The sequence below is a fragment of the Cannabis sativa genome, chromosome 6 (assembly GCF_029168945.1).
Source record: "Cannabis sativa cultivar Pink pepper isolate KNU-18-1 chromosome 6, ASM2916894v1, whole genome shotgun sequence".
In the NCBI taxonomy this organism is placed as follows: domain Eukaryota; kingdom Viridiplantae; phylum Streptophyta; class Magnoliopsida; order Rosales; family Cannabaceae; genus Cannabis; species Cannabis sativa.
In genome coordinates this window covers 73,553,221-73,569,572 of record NC_083606.1, presented here as the reverse complement: position 1 = coordinate 73,569,572, position 16,352 = coordinate 73,553,221, and positions in this window count along the sequence as shown.

Here is a 16,352-nt window from a genome sequence, read left to right as displayed (position 1 = left end):
AACTCTCATTCTTAAAAACTATGTAAATGTGGACAAGACCTATGATAATAAAATGGACAAATTAATTTGGTTCGAAGAAATCATTCCAAAAGAACAGGAGTAGAAACTCAGTATTTCATGTAGTTTATATTGATATACTTAACAAAAAAATATATATATATATATAGTTTATATTGATATTGAATATCTTGTATTTTATAAAAATTTATAACTCAGAAATAATATGAATTCGTGAATTATGTAGATTTAACTACAAAATTACGTAAAAATCATCTTGGCTTATTCATTCTATAAAAATAACTCTTTACAAATTTTTGTGTTAGCACTTCAAAATTTAAAAATTAATTTATTTATATAAAAGAATGAATTTTTTTAAAAAAATATATTATTTTGTATTTAATAAATAGAAAATACATATATTAATATTTTATATGCAAAATGCTTAAATTAATCTAGATGAGATAATATTTACCTATAATTAATATAGTTATAAATAGGTTTTAAGCATCTTAATTTTAGTTATGAACTTGTGATTAGTTTAGTTTTTCAATACTAAAAGTATTTAATAATTTAATCAAAACAATTCAATGTTTGTAAGATAATATATTAATTAGTGAAAACTCTTTCTTTCATATTTCTAAGAATATAATAACTTTATAGCTAATTAATTATTTATAGAAATGTAATTTACATTATTTATTAATTAATAAAAAATTAATACTATGTAATTTAAAACCAATCACCAAAAGTACTAGTAAGTAGGTCCAAGTAAGAAGAATATACTAAATTATTATAAAAAAGAAGTCTTTTCTCAAAAAATTAGAAAAGTGTATAAAATAGAGAAAATTAAGTAGAATACAGGGCCGGCCAGAGGGTGGGGCAGTCGGGGCCTCGGCCCCAGGCCCCATAATTTTGGAGGCCCCGAAAAAATTAAAATTGATATAATTACACATATAAAAAATATATAACATATAAATATTTAGCTTACAAAAGTATATGAAAAACACATAGCACAAATGGTAAGTGAATCATTTATTAGTAATCATTTATTACTATTAATAATATATTTATTATTATTTTTTAAAAAAAATATAGAATTTAAACACATTTTTTTCAAATGTGTTAAAATATATGGTACTTTAATAGAGATACTCTTAGTAATTAAATATTACTTGATCGAGTTAGCTTACGTTGTAAAAATTATTTATTACATAGAGATAAAGAATTAAAATTAACATTGTGTCAAAATTTAATTAAAATTTATTTTAATTTTATAAAAAAAAAAGGCCTCGTTTTAAATTTTGCCCTAGGCCTATCATCACCTTAAGACGACCCTGCTAGTATAGTATTATAACTACACCTAAACCATTAAAAGAAGCATGTGTGAGAAATCGTGTGAAAATAATTTAAGGGAAAAATAATACAGTTATGTCATGGATCCAGGGCCGGCCCTAGGCATAAGCGGGCTAGGCCCGTCCCTAGGGCCCACATTTTTCGGGGGCCCAAAATAAAAAAATAAAAAAAAATTATTAGGCTTTTATTTAAGTAAAATTAAGTGTATTATAAACAATAAATATTCGTAGCTTAGTTGGTTGAGGTGGAAGTTATAATGTTCAAGGTCATGGGTTCAAATCCCATAACACTCTTTTTTTTATATATTTTTTTTAATATATTTTTGAGGGCCCAAAATTTATTTCGTCTTGGGCCCATATATTTTTAGGGCCGGCCCTGCATGGAAGTTAGCTATACATGTGTAAAATTAGTAAGATTTCTTTTGATGGTTGCTGTTTTCTTTCTTTTTGTAACAACAATCAGGAATTATCAGCTACTAAATATATATACACATATCATATATAAATGGATAATATGTACAGTTTTGAATAATGATGGTACAAAATAGTAGTGTAATTAAAAAGGAAGAAAAGAAGAAGAAGAAGAAGAAGAAGAAAATAGAAACCGTTTGAACGTAACGGCTATATAGTAGTGATGAGGTATATACGACCAGGGCCGGCCAGAGGGTGGGGCAGCCGGGGCCCAAAATCCCATAACACTCTTTTTTTTTTATATTTTTTTTAATATATTTTTGAGGGCCCAAAATTTATTTCGTCTTGGGACCATATATTTTTAGGGCCGGCCCTGCATGGAAGTTAGCTATACATGTGTAAAATTAGTAAGATTTCTTTTGATTTGCTGTTTTCTTTCTTTTTGTAACAACAATCAGGAATTATCAGCTACTAAATATATATACACATATCATATATAAATGGATAATATGTACAGTTTTGAATAATGATGGTACAAAATAGTAGTGTAATTAAAAAGGAAGAAAAGAAGAAGAAGAAGAAAATAGAAACCGTTTGAACGTAACGGCTATATAGTATATGCAGAGGTATATACGACCGGGGCCGGCCAGAGGGTGGGCGGCCGGGGCCCAAAATCCCATAACACTCTTTTTTATTTTTTTTAATATATTTTTGAGGGCCCAAAATTTATTTCGTCTTGGGACCATATATTTTTAGGGCCGGCCCTGCATGGAAGTTAGCTATACATGTGTAAAATTAGTAAGATTTCTTTTGATGGTTGCTGTTTTCTTTCTTTTTGTAACAACAATTAGGAATTATCAGCTACTAAATATATATACACATATCATATATAAATGGATAATATGTACTGTTTTGAATAATGATGGTACAAAATAGTAGTGTAATTAAAAAGGAAGAAAAGAAGAAGAAGAAGAAAATAGAAACCGTTTGAACGTAACGGCTATATAATAGTGATGAGGTATATACGACCAGGGCCGGCCAGAGGGTGGGGCAGCCGGGGCCCAAAATCCCATAACACTCTTTTTTTTTATATTTTTTTTAATATATTTTTGAGGGCCCAAAATTTATTTCGTCTTGGGCCCATATATTTTTAGGGCCGGCCCTGCATGGAAGTTAGCTATACATGTGTAAAATTAGTAAGATTTCTTTTGATTTGCTGTTTTCTTTCTTTTTGTAACAACAATCAGGAATTATCAGCTACTAAATATATATACACATATCATATATAAATGGATAATATGTACAGTTTTGAATAATGATGGTACAAAATAGTAGTGTAATTAAAAAGGAAGAAAAGAAGAAGAAGAAGAAGAAGAAAATAGAAACCGTTTGAACGTAACGGCTATATAGTAGTGATGAGGTATATACGACCAGGATCCGGCCGTAGGTGGGCGCAAAATGGCCCAAAAATCCCATAACACTCTTTTTTTTTATATTTTTTTAATATATTTTTGAGGGCCCAAAATTTATTTCGTCTTGGGACCATATATTTTTAGGGCCGGCCCTGCATGGAAGTTAGCTATACATGTGTAAAATTAGTAAGATTTCATTTGTGATTTGCTGTTTTCTTTCTTTTTGTAACAACAATTAGGAATTATCAGCTACTAAATATATATACACATATCATATATAAATGGATAATATGTACAGTTTTGAATAATGATGGTACAAAATAGTAGTGTAATTAAAAAGGAAGAAAAGAAGAAGAAGAAGAAGAAGAAAATAGAAACCGTTTGAACGTAACGGCTATATAGTAGTGATGAGGTATATACGACCAGGGCCGGCCAGAGGGTGGGGCAGCCGGGGCCCAAAATCCCATAACACTCTTTTTTTTATATTTTTTTTAATATATTTTTGAGGGCCCAAAATTTATTTCGTCTTGGGACCATATATTTTTAGGGCCGGCCCTGCATGGAAGTTAGCTATACATGTGTAAAATTAGTAAGATTTCTTTTGATGGTTGCTGTTTTCTTTCTTTTTGTAACAACAATTAGGAATTATCAGCTACTAAATATATATACACATATTATATAAATGGATAATATGTACTATTTTGAATAATGATGGTACAAAATAGTAGTGTAATTAAAAAGGACGAAAAGAAGAAGAAGAAGAAAATAGAAACCGTTTGAACGTAACGGCTATATAATAGTGATGAGGTATATACGACCAGGGCCCGCGTAGGGTGGGCGGCGGGGCCCAAAATCCCATAACACTCTTTTTTTTATATTTTTTTTAATATATTTTTGAGGGCCCAAAATTTATTTCGTCTTGGGCCCATATATTTTTAGGGCCGGCCCTGCATGGAAGTTAGCTATACATGTGTAAAATTAGTAAGATTTCTTTTGATTTGCTGTTTTCTTTCTTTTTGTAACAACAATCAGGAATTATCAGCTACTAAATATATATACACATATCATATATAAATGGATAATATGTACAGTTTTGAATAATGATGGTACAAAATAGTAGTGTAATTAAAAAGGAAGAAAAGAAGAAGAAGAAGAAGAAGAAAATAGAAACCGTTTGAACGTAACGGCTATATAGTAGTGATGAGGTATATACGACCAGGGCCGGCCAGAGGGTGGGGCAGCCGGGGCCCAAAATCCCATAACACTCTTTTTTTTTATATTTTTTTTAATATATTTTTGAGGGCCCAAAATTTATTTCGTCTTGGGACCATATATTTTTAGGGCCGGCCCTGCATGGAAGTTAGCTATACATGTGTAAAATTAGTAAGATTTCTTTTGATGGTTGTTGTTTTCTTTCTTTTTGTAACAACAATTAGGAATTATCAGCTACTAAATATATATACACATATCATATATAAATGGATAATATGTACTGTTTTGAATAATGATGGTACAAAATAGTAGTGTAATTAAAAAGGAAGAAAAGAAGAAGAAGAAGAAAATAGAAACCGTTTGAACGTAACGGCTATATAATAGTGATGAGGTATATACGACCAGGGCCTGCCAGAGGGTGGGGCAATGTGGCCCAAAATCCCATAACACTCTTTTTTTTTATATTTTTTTAATATATTTTTGAGGGCCCAAAATTTATTTCGTCTTGGGACCATATATTTTTAGTGGCCACCGCATGGAAGTTAGCTATACATGTGTAAAATTAGTAAGATTTCATTTGTGATTTGCTGTTTTCTTTCTTTTTGTAACAACAATTAGGAATTATCAGCTACTAAATATATATACACATATCATATATAAATGGATAATATGTACAGTTTTGAATAATGATGGTACAAAATAGTAGTGTAATTAAAAAGGAAGAAAAGAAGAAGAAGAAGAAGAAAATAGAAACCGTTTGAACGTAACGGCTATATAGTAGTGATGAGGTATATACGACTGTGGCCGCCAGCAGGGTGGGCAAATGGGGCCCAAAATCCCATAACACTCTTTTTTTTTATATTTTTTTTAATATATTTTTGAGGGCCCAAAATTTATTTCGTCTTGGGACCATATATTTTTAGGGCCGGCCCTGCATGGAAGTTAGCTATACATGTGTAAAATTAGTAAGATTTCATTTGTGATTTGCTGTTTTCTTTCTTTTTGTAACAACAATTAGGAATTATCAGCTACTAAATATATATACACATATCATATATAAATGGATAATATGTACAGTTTTGAATAATGATGGTACAAAATAGTAGTGTAATTAAAAAGGAAGAAAAGAAGAAGAAGAAGAAAATAGAAACCGTTTGAACGTAACGGCTATATAGTAGTGATGAGGTATATACGACCAGGGCCGGCCAGAGGGTGGGGCAGCCGGGGCCCAAAATCCCATAACACTCTTTTTTTTTATATTTTTTTAATATATTTTTGAGGGCCCAAAATTTATTTCGTCTTGGGACCATATATTTTTAGGGCCGGCCCTGCATGGAAGTTAGCTATACATGTGTAAAATTAGTAAGATTTCATTTGTGATTTGCTGTTTTCTTTCTTTTTGTAACAACAATTAGGAATTATCAGCTACTAAATATATATACACATATCATATATAAATGGATAATATGTACTGTTTTGAATAATGATGGTACAAAATAGTAGTGTAATTAAAAAGGAAGAAGAAGAAGAAGAAGAAGAAGAAAATAGAAACCGTTTGAACGTAACGGCTATATAATAGTGATGAGGTATATACGACCAGGGCCGGCCAGAGGGTGGGGCAGCCGGGGCCCAAAATCCCATAACACTCTTTTTTTTATATTTTTTTAATATATTTTTGAGGGCCCAAAATTTATTTCGTCTTGGGCCCATATATTTTTAGGGCCGGCCCTGCATGGAAGTTAGCTATACATGTGTAAAATTAGTAAGATTTCTTTTGATTTGCTGTTATCTTTCTTTTTGTAACAACAATCAGGAATTATCAGCTACTAAATATATATACACATATCATATATAAATGGATAATATGTACAGTTTTGAATAATGATGGTACAAAATAGTAGTGTAATTAAAAAGGAAGAAAAGAAGAAGAAGAAGAAGAAGAAGAAAATAGAAACCGTTTGAACGTAACGGCTATATAGTAGTGATGAGGTATATACGACCAGGGCCGGCCGTAGGGTGGGGCAATGGGGCCCAAAATCCCATAACACTCTTTTTTTTTATATTTTTTTTAATATATTTTTGAGGGCCCAAAATTTATTTCGTCTTGGGACCATATATTTTTAGGGCCGGCCCTGCATGGAAGTTAGCTATACATGTGTAAAATTAGTAAGATTTCTTTTGATGGTTGCTGTTTTCTTTCTTTTTGTAACAACAATTAGGAATTATCAGCTACTAAATATATATACACATATCATATATAAATGGATAATATGTACTGTTTTGAATAATGATGGTACAAAATAGTAGTGTAATTAAAAAGGAAGAAAAGAAGAAGAAGAAGAAGAAAATAGAAACCGTTTGAACGTAACGGCTATATAATAGTGATGAGGTATATACGACTGTGGCCTACGTAGGGTGGGGCAGCCGGGGCCCAAAATCCCATAACACTCTTTTTTTTTATATTTTTTTTAATATATTTTTGAGGGCCCAAAATTTATTTCGTCTTGGGCCCATATATTTTTAGGGCCGGCCCTGCATGGAAGTTAGCTATACATGTGTAAAATTAGTAAGATTTCTTTTGATTTGCTGTTTTCTTTCTTTTTGTAACAACAATCAGGAATTATCAGCTACTAAATATATATACACATATCATATATAAATGGATAATATGTACAGTTTTGAATAATGATGGTACAAAATAGTAGTGTAATTAAAAAGGAAGAAAAGAAGAAGAAGAAGAAGAAAATAGAAACCGTTTGAACGTAACGGCTATATAGTAGTGATGAGGTATATACGACCAGGGCCGGCCAGAGGGTGGGGCAGCCGGGGCCTTGGCCCCAGGCCCCACAATTTTGGAGGCCCCGAAAAAATTAAAATTAATATATACATATAAAAACATATAATATATAAATATTTAACTCAATAAATTACATGAAAAGCATCTAGCACAGATGGTAAGTAGATCTCGTGTTAGCCTTAAGGTTCAAGGTTCAATCCCTACGCTAGTCATCTTTAATACTTTTTTTGAAAATACACTTTTTATTCTTTTAGTTATTTGTGAAAAGTTTTACTTAGCATTTCAAAAATAAATAAATAATAATATTATAACTTAAATATTTGTATTACACTATATAAAAAAAATATATTAAAGTACTTTTAATTTTAAAATATTCACGTACATTTTTAATGCAAAAAATTATTTATTACATAGAGATAAAAGAATTAAAATTGATATTACGTCCAAATTTATTTAAAATTTATTTTAATTTTTATTAAAAGAAAAGGCCTTATTTTAAATTTCGCCCTAAGCTTCTCATCACCTTGAGACGACCCTGGTAGAATAGGAATATTAGAGGTGGGCATTATACACCAATCACGGTTTATATGTTTAGCTTTGTCATGTGGGCTATATTGACTTTTCTTCTTCTTCTTTAATTAATTAGTCCAATTCAAGTTAGGTTTTTTGGTGGCCATGGATACTAGCTAACATCTATCTAGCTACCATTAATATTATATATATATATATATGTTTTTTATATCACACAATTATGGAGAAGAAAAGTGAATTGGCTCCACACACATCCATTTTTGTGACTTCTACAAAAAAAAATTTTACGGAGGAGTGCTATCGTCAATCTCCTATTACAATTTTTTAGTCAACCTCCACGCCTAAAAACACATGTCGAAATATTTTTTTTCAATTTTTTTTCACGGCGGTGTTCGTTATACTTACAATATCATTCCTATAAATTTTTGAAAATTTTCGAATAGTCTACAATGTTGAAAATACGTTTGAAGTTTTTTGAACACATGTGGTAAACTGGAATATCAGGAACTTTATTTTCGGTACTGTAAATTATTCAAATTTTTTCAAAAATTTATAGGAATAATACTGTAACTTTAACGAATTACTGCTATGAAAAAAAAAATGAAAAAAAATATTTCGGCATATAATTTCGGACGTAAAAGTTAATTAAAAAATTGTAATAGAAGGTTATAATTAACAATTTTATTTTTCATAAGAATGAAAAGTTTGATAATGATAAAAGATAATAATAACACCCATAATGAGGTTTTTTTTTTCCTTTTTCCTCTTTGAGGGAACAATATAGTATGTTATTACAATATTTAAGTACAAAACATATGTTATGTTAAATCTTAATTTTACATATGGATGACCTTTGAAGTACCTGAGATTTGTGTATATATTGATAATTTAATTAAAGAAGAATGAGGTATAAAATCTTTATAACTGATACACTAATTATTGATAAAAAAAAAATCTCAATTTTACAATATCTAATCTCTAAGTTGAATATTATCCACTAGTAAAAGAAATTTAATTTAGGCAATTGTATTTTGATTTTATCTAGTTTTTTTATTTTTTATGTACAATTAAGTATTAACAAATGGCTTTGTTTCCCTCCAAACTTTCCCACTCTTAATTTAGTGGGAAAGTTTGGACAATCTCTACATGTTTTTTTTTTGCTCAAAAAGGTCAAAGCCAAAAATCATATATTTTTATATAGAATCAAAACACTACATGTGCACTATTTATCAAATAAATAAAAAATAAATAAACTATACATATTCTCTTCCAATTATTTAAAAGAGCATTTTGATACTTTGCTTGATTGTCAAGGACAAAGGAGTTGAAATTGACTTACCTAGAATTAATTCAAAGATTGATGTGTATTTATTTTATATATTAATTAATTATATAATATGATATGCACTAATATATATTTTACTGTATTTATTATTTAACAATAATATATTGCTCCCTTCCCCAAACATCATTTTCTAAAACTATTTTCTTGTAATAATTATATATATAAAAAAAAAATCCATGTTGATTAGTCAAGAGTATTAAAATTATGTATCAATGATGTCAAGTATACTACTATCATGGTAATTTGTGAATAATTAATTATTAAAATAAAATATATAAAATATTTAATTATACTAATAATAATATATATAATATTATTAGTATCTTATTAGTTAAAATATATAGTGTATTTATCAATGTCTATAATTTATTAATAAATTACACATCTTCTTGCAAATCTTAAACTAAATAAATTAAAAAAAAAAAAAGAACTAAATAAAAGATCTATCATCTTAATTATAAGTAAAATTTACTCAAAACATATATAGTGCACAATAGTTGATGATTTTATTTATAGATAAATTATCTCCATATAATATGTAAATTATTGCAAGTTGTTTAGAGTAAAATTACTAAAATGACCCTCTATAGCCCCCTCACCATCACCAATATCTAGCAATTATATATATATTTTTTGAAATGTAGCAAATATTTTTTATTATTATTATTATATAATAAATAATTAAATAAATTAAGAGGTAGGACAAAATAGTACTTAGTTAGTGGCATCAAGTTGTATGCAAAATTGTAGCTTTTACAAAATTGATTGGCTACTGCAAAAATCACATGCTTATTTAATATATTTACTTAAATAGTACTTATTGATTGGATATAATGAAATATAATTTACTTATATTGTGTAATATATTTATTATTTGTATTTATTTTCTAAAGTTCTAGTGTAAATACATTAAACTTTGTATATATATTTTTCGAGAATTTTCATTATTTTTTTTTTGTTTTTTATGTTTATTTATAATTTTACAATTTAAAATTTTTATTTATAAAAGTAAAAAAACAACCTATAACTATAATACAACTATAAACAAACTATAAAAAAACAATAAAAATAGTTTATTCTTTTTACTTAAGAGGTATTTTTATAAATTAAAAAATTCAAAACATAAAAAAAAAAAAAAAAATCTGTGTAAAAATATTTTTGTAATTTTTTCTTAAATTTTGGTCAATTAGTAAATATTTCTATATTAAAATCAAGATATATAGCGCATGAACGACACTCATACACATGTTTATTTGGTTTGAAAATTTAGTTTTCTAATTCACACTTTTTTTATGCTTGATCGTTGGAGGTTTATTGATCTTTAGTCGAGATTGCTATTAGGGTTTCTTTCATTTTTATTGTAAACGGCTTGGTGAGCCTAATATTGTTAATTATACTCTATAAGATATATCCTAATCTAATGAACTTTGCCTGATTTACTAATTAATTATAAAAATTTTAATTTTCTCTCAAAAAGAATTTGATTTTTGTAATATATGAAATGAAATGATTTTCTTTTTCATTATAATACTACTGATTTTGTAATATATTCATGAAAAATATATTTTTATACAAATAGAATTAATATCATAAATCTTGATATTATCTATAGCATATACATTTAATTAACAAGAAAAAAGAGAAAAAGGAATTTTGATTTACTCTGAGAGAAAATGTACAAAAGTAAGTAAAATAAAGAAAGGAAGGGGAGCTTTATAAAGAGCTCAGCCTAAGTCGGTTACAAACAAGAAAAGAAATAAAGAACCTAACTAACTAACAGAATTCCTAACTACTTCCTTATAATCAGAGGAGTAGACTAAAGAATACAAAGGGGAAAAAGAGATATGTTGCAGCGGAGTACAGGATAGTGTATATGTATTCCTTAATACCCCCTCCTCAAGATGGAGCGTGTATGTCATAAACGGACATCTTGGAAATATGGGAACTCAAAATAGGAAAGGTGAGTGGTTTGGTAAAAGCATCCGCCAATTGGAGTTTGCTGGATATGGGAATGAGCCTGATTGTTGAATTGTTGATCTTATCTCTGATGAAGTGACAGTCAAGCTCTATGTGTTTGGTTCTTTCATGGAAGGTTGGGTTGTTTGCAATATGGATAGCTGAGTTGTTATCACAGTAGATGAAGGCCGGATGTGGTTGAGGAATGTGAAAATCGTGTAACAAGTATTGTAACCATGTTATCTCACTAGTAGTGGCAGCAAGAGCGCGATATTCGGCTTCAGCGGAGCTTTTGGAGATAGTTGGCTGCTTTTTGGTGCGCCAAGAGATAAGACAATCTCCTAAAAAAATACAAAAACCGGTCGTGGATCGCCTTGTAGTTGGGCAAGACGCCCAATCAGAATCGGAGAAGCCACGGAGGTGTAATGTTGATGATTTTGAATACAGAAGTCCCTGTCCAGGATTTCCTTTAATGTAGCGAAGCAGATGGTGCACGGCTTGGAGGTGTGGAGTGCGAGGATTTGCCATAAATTGACTAAGAGAGTTTACGGCAAAAGTGATGTCAGGTCTAGACAGAGTTAGGTACAAGAGTTTCCCAACTAGCTGTCGGTAATGAGAAGGATGTTCCAATGCTTCACCATCTTCATTGTCAAGTTTGAGTTTGGGATCCATAGGTGTCTTACTAGGCTTGCTATTGATGTACCCAGAATCTTCAAGCAATTGGAGAGTATATTTTCTTTGGGAGAGAAATAGTCCTTCTTGAGCTTGAGCCACTTCGAAGCCGAGAAAATATTTTAATTTTCCAAGTGCTTTGAGCTTGAATTTATGGTGTAAGGAAATCTGTAGCTCGTGAAGTATATTGATGTTTGGTCCAGTTATGACGATGTCATCCACGTAAACTAAGAGAGCAATGAAAGTGTCTTCGGTTCCTCTAGTGAATAAGGTGTAATCGGCTTGAGACTGTTTGAACCCTTCTTGCATTAAGGCATCGGACAACTTTTTATACCATTGTCTTGATGATTGTTTGAGGCCATATATGGACTTGTGTAGCTTGCAAACCAGATTGTTTTCTGCATTAAGAGAAGAAGGAAGGGTTAGACCTTGTGGTATGGACATGTAGACCTCTTCATTGAGGTCCCCATTGAGAAAGGCGTTGTTAACGTCTAATTGTAAAATATGCCAGTTTTTGATAGTTGCAACAGCAAGAAGCAATTTAAGAGTGACCATTTTAGCAACGGGAGAAAACGTATCAAAGAAGTCTAATCCTTCTTGTTGCGTATAGCCTTGCGCAACAAGACGAGCCTTTAACCGTTCTATACTCCCATCACTATTATACTTAATCTTGTAAACCCATCTACATCCTATGGCCCTTTTGTTAGCTGGAAGTGGTACTATGGTCCATGTTTTGTTGTCGGTTAGAGCCTTTAGCTCGCATTGCATTGCCTTCAACCAACCAACAATTTGTATAGCTTCATAATATGACCTTGGTTCTTTGATAGAGGACACTGCAAGAATGAAGGCTTTATATGTGTCAGATAAATTTGAATAAGAAATATATTTATCTATAGAATGAGGAGTAGAAGAGGTGTCTTGGATGAGTGAATAACACTCAAAATCCCTCAAATGGGATGGAGGCTTGGTCTGTCTTTGGGATCTTCGTGGTGCATCCTGGGAACCGACTTGTCTTGCTGCAATATTTTGGTTGTCGTTCAGCCGGCACTTCAAGTGAAGCAACATGGAAGTGGCATGTTTTTCGTAGTTATTCTCATCCTCTTCATGTATGCTCTGATGTGGGAGTTGAGCGGCCATTTGAACTGCAGGTACTCAAGAATATGAGTATTATTAATCACAGAATTTGGTAAGACAATTTGAGTGAAAGGATCCATATTGTTGCTGTCAGTATTAAGTTTCTTAAAAGGAAAAACGTTTTCATGAAAGATAACATTTCTTGAGATAAAACATTGATTTGTATTCAAATCATAAAGTTTGTATCCCTTGACTCCTTGGGGATATCCTATGAAAACACATGTGCGTGCTCTTGGTGAAAACTTGGTCCTATGAGCAGTTAATGTGGAAGCAAAAGCGAGGCAACCAAAAGAGCGTAGATGATGGTAATTTGGTTGTTTCTTGAATAGGAGTTCATAAGGAGTTTTGTTCTTCAGAAGAGGAGTAGGTGTCCTATTTATTAAATAGGCAGCAGTAAGGATACATTCAGACCAGAATTTAATGGGCATTTTGGCTTGGAAAAACAATGCACGGGCAACGTTTAATAAATGTCGGTGTTTCCTCTCGCCTATGGCATTTTGTTCGGGCGTTTCGACACATGAAAAATCATGCATAATTCCATGTTTTGAGAAGAGATCTTTGAATGCTAATTCCGGTGCATTATCAGATCTGAAAACCTTAAAAATAGTATTAAATTGGGTTTGAACATATGACAAAAATTGAGGAACAACAAAAGACACATCAGATTTGTGCTGCAATAAATAAATCCAAGTAAATCTAGAGCTATCATCAACCAAAGTAAGAAAATATTTGTAATTTGTGTGTGAAACAATGTGATATGGTCCCCAAATATCGCAATGGATAAGATCAAAAATTTTATCAGCAAACTTTGCTTTATTATTGAAAGGAAGTTTCTTTTGTTTAGCAATAGGACATATGTAACAAGGTTCAATTTTGTGTAAACCAGAAGTGTTACAATTAAGAACATCCTTGAGTAAATCTAATCGTTTATGGGAGAGATGGCCCAGCCGTGAGTGCCAGGTTTCTGCAGCAACAGAGAGGACTTGAGGGGCTTCATGTGCAACATCAAGAATGTATAAGTCATTGACTGCACTCCCTCTTCCAATCATCATCTTGTCATAATCGTCCCGCATAATGAAATTGTCGTAATTGAATTGAATCGAAATGGGAGCATTCTTGGTAAGGTAGCTGACCGAAATGATATTATATTTGAAAGTTGGAGCATATAAAACATTGTTAAGAATTATGTTATTACCAAGATCGATAGTTCCACTTTGATTTACCATCAAAAAAATATTATTTGGAAGAATGAGTTTAGTTGGAGGAACCTTACATATACTTTGGAATAATTTGATATTGGAGCATATATGTCTTGTTGCTCCGGTATCAATAATCCAAGAGTTGCGTAAAGGAAGCATAGATATATGAGATAAGATAATACCTGAATTTCCAGAGGAAGTACCAGGTTCGGTCACATTGTTACCACTTTGTTGTGAAGCAAGTAAGTTCAACAGCTGCTGGTATTGGACACTAGACAATTGGGGAAGTAAGGTATGCGAATCTGTGGTGCTGTTTTCCTCTTCTTTTCCAGTTTGCACCTGGTTTGCGCCTGCTTCTTTTGGTTTATTCTGCTTGTTAAAACCAGGGGGGTAGCCATGGATTTTATAGCATTTTTCTATTGTGTGTCCATGGATGTTGCAGTGTGTGCAAAAGGGCCTATTCTTCTTCGGTGGGTGAGATCTTGATGTTTGATTCTCATCTTTCTGGTTTCCCCTTTTGTCACCTTGAAAAGCAAAAGCCATAGCTTGGTTAGAGACATTAGAATTGACAGAATTGTTGGTACCTCTTTGGTGTTCTTCTTGAGTTACAAGATGAAACACCCTATTAACTTCGGGCAAAGGATCCATGAGCAAGATGCTCCCTCGAACTTGAGAATAGGAATCCGAGAGTCCCATTAAGAAGGACATGATATACTCCATGTGGTAATGGTCTTGGAGCCTCTTGACTCCACCACATGTACATCCATTGCAAGTGCAAGATGGCCTGTAATTGGTTAGTTCTTCCCATATGGTTTTAAGCTTGGTAAAATACATGCTAATGGTTTGATTTTCTTGTTTAAGGTTCATGAGATCTTTCTTTAAATTGTATATATGTGGTCCATTTTTCTGGTGAAAACGAACCCTTAAATCATTCCAAATAGCTGAAGCACATTCATCATATAGTATGCTTGAAGAAATCTCTTTTGACACAGAGTTTAAAATCCAAGAAATAACTATGTTATTATTTCTATACCAAGCATTATAAAGACTTTGATCAGAAATAGAGGGTTTAGGAATAGAACCGTCAAGAAAACCGATTTTGTTCTTCACGGATATTGCGAGCTGCATAGCTCTGCACCAGGACACGTAGTTGTCTTGCCCCGTGAGTGGTTGTGATACCAAGGCATTCCCTGGATTATCTCCATGGTGAAGGAAGTAAGGACTCGATGGATCTTCGAGAGGGTTCTTTGATAACTCAGCTTGAAAGCCTTGATTGAACCGTCCTGGAATGTTTCCAGCTTCAGTACTTGAAGTTGAAATCTCAGTTTGATCTCCATCTGTTGCCATCGCAAGAAATCAGAGTACAGACAGAAGTGGAGAAGAACCACCGTGGAAGAAAGCAGAAGACACAGCTTCGCCGGAGAAGACTACGCAGCGAGCTGGAGGGAAGGATCGGACGGGAAAACCTATGTTTCCCGCTCTGATACCATAACAAGAAAATAGAGAAAAAGGAATTTTGATTTACTCTGAGAGAAAATGTACAAAAGTAAGTAAAATAAAGAAAGGAAGGGGAGCTTTATAAAGAGCTCAGCCTAAGTCGGTTACAAACAAGAAAAGAAATAAAGAACCTAACTAACTAACAGAATTCCTAACTACTTCCTTATAATCAGAGGAGTAGACTAAAGAATACAAAGGGGAAAAAGAGATATGTTGCAGCGGAGTACAGGATAGTGTATATGTATTCCTTAATATTAATAATTAACTATCAAGTATAAAAAGATCTTCAATTTAAATTTAGTGAACCAAGTAATAGCTACCATCTTGAATGGTACATATATATTAAAAGAATTAGAAGAAAATCTTGTTCTGTCAAATTCCATTAATTAAATCGCACTAATTAATTAATGAAATTATTATAATTAATTCAAAGTGATCATCATAGGTACAATAGTGTTAAAAATGTGTTTATATTAAATGCATTTTAGTAATCAAGGTTAATTTTATATGAAGGTGAGCTTAATTCCTAACTACGATTTTTATAATAATAGATATTTCTAGAATAATGATTAAATAAAGTTGAAAGATTGAGTTTAATAAGTTTTAATTAGTGGGGTCTCAAAGAATATATATATTAATAAAAAGTCCAATATTTAACACCAATTCATGCATGTGTGTGTCTAGACTCTAGACACTACCAACACAATACCCCACATCACACCTTAGTTTGTCACTATAACAATATACAAATATATAATGTGTAATTATTTACAGCATAAATACTTAATAATTCGTGGCATAAATATTTAAAATTAATTCTCAGTTGCATATTAT